This window comes from Oryctolagus cuniculus, chromosome 2, assembly GCF_051225735.1.
Source record: "Oryctolagus cuniculus isolate XC-2025 breed Fujian yellow rabbit chromosome 2, ASM5122573v1, whole genome shotgun sequence".
Lineage (NCBI taxonomy): Eukaryota > Metazoa > Chordata > Mammalia > Lagomorpha > Leporidae > Oryctolagus > Oryctolagus cuniculus.
In genome coordinates this window covers 47,415,222-47,416,779 of record NC_142868.1, presented here as the reverse complement: position 1 = coordinate 47,416,779, position 1,558 = coordinate 47,415,222, and the positions used below count along the sequence as shown (strand labels likewise).

General features: G+C 36.8%; 1 non-coding gene across 1 annotated transcript; it reads right to left on the bottom strand.

Moving 5' to 3' along the window:
• Positions 1 to 1,143: 1,143 nt before the first annotated feature.
• LOC127490452 (small nucleolar RNA SNORA20) lies at positions 1,144 to 1,275 on the bottom strand. Its single transcript, XR_007918401.1, has one exon. It is a non-coding gene; the product is annotated as a small nucleolar RNA SNORA20 (small nucleolar RNA).
• Positions 1,276 to 1,558: the final 283 nt, after the last annotated feature.

The following is a 1,558-nucleotide window of genomic DNA, read 5'->3' as shown; positions in this document are numbered from 1 at the left end:
CACTGCAGAATTCTCCAAATCTAAGGCCAGCAAGATGCTCTGAAGTATGAGTGGTATCCAGAAACAGAACAAATGTTTCAGAGTGTAATAATCATTTATAGCCTTCTGTGGCCCAAGATTTATTCTCTGAAGAGAACACACTGGGGAAGTGAGGCGGTACCAACTGAATGGGGGTATTGGGCAAAACCTATTACTCAAAGCTGAGACCTCCAGCTTTCTTCCCCAACTTGGTTCTCAAAACAGATGTTCAAAGATTTTTCTATAGGAAATCTAACCAGGTAGCCAAAAGAAGATAAAGAGTAAACAAGAACAAAATAGAAGTCTAAAACAAGTGATAACACTGTCCCACAAAGAAAATTTCAGCCAGGTTACTCTACAGCGAAGTGCACAAGTCTGCCATGCAATAAAGCTCTGTGATGCTTTTTAAAAGTATTTACAATTTTACTCCTAGGCTTCTAATAAGAATGTTAGAGACAAGCACAAACAATAAAAAAAAGCAACTTGGAAGGACTATTATCATTTAAAGATAAGGGAATTTTAAAATAATTACTAATAACTTCCAAGAGGGAAGAAATGCCATTGCATCTGTGAAACAAATACAGGATACCATAGACAGGTTGACAGATCAGTAGATAGATAGATGATAGATACATAGAAAATATAACTATCTCTTTGATGTTTAAAAGAAATGTGACAGCAGAAAAGAAAAACCTTAAAAAGGATTAGGAAATAGATTGAAATAATTATATCAAGAAGTAGAAGAAAAAGAGATGCAAAACAGAGAAAACATGAAAGCATAAGAGAATTAGGGGATTACTGTAAGAGGTCTCAGCATCTGAACCAGAACAGTTCCGGGGAGAATAGATAAAACAAAATAGAAGATGCAATCAGATAAATTATTTTTAAAAATTTCCTAGAATTAAAGTATGCGAATTTCCAAATTGAAAGGGTTCGCTTAGTAACCAGAACAGTGGTTGAAAGTATACTCACATTAAAGTGTATCATTGTGAAATAGCAAAACCATGGAGACAAAAAAAGAGAGATCTAAATAATGGAGAGGAGGGGGGAAGGCAAATAAAGCTCCTGGCATGAGGATTCTCCAAATCTTCTTCACATTCATCCATTAGATTATCGGTGTTTTTTCAATGTGCAGACCACATAGGAGAGATGACACTGTTACTACTTCATCTCCATTTACAATGGCCCGATACTATTTTATCCCATGTATATAACTGCTCATAGCATTGAGAGATCAAGTAGCAAGTAAATGGCAAGAAATTCTCTGTGGTTTCAAGCAGGTCCCACCAAGAACAAGTTCTCTTTTCTCCCCACAAGACTAGAGCCAGGCTATTGTTTTCAGAATTTTTCTGCTTCTCATAAATAGAGGAATATTTTGACATGAACAAGTTGTGAAAAATGTGGTGGACGTCATATTGCTCTTAACTTCAATCCAGAGGTTTCTTTGATCTTGATTCCATAGCAGAGATCCGTCTGACAGAGCCACCACAAGGAGGCATTTCCTCCTATGCCATGCACCTGATCCTCTAGCTGGTCCTCC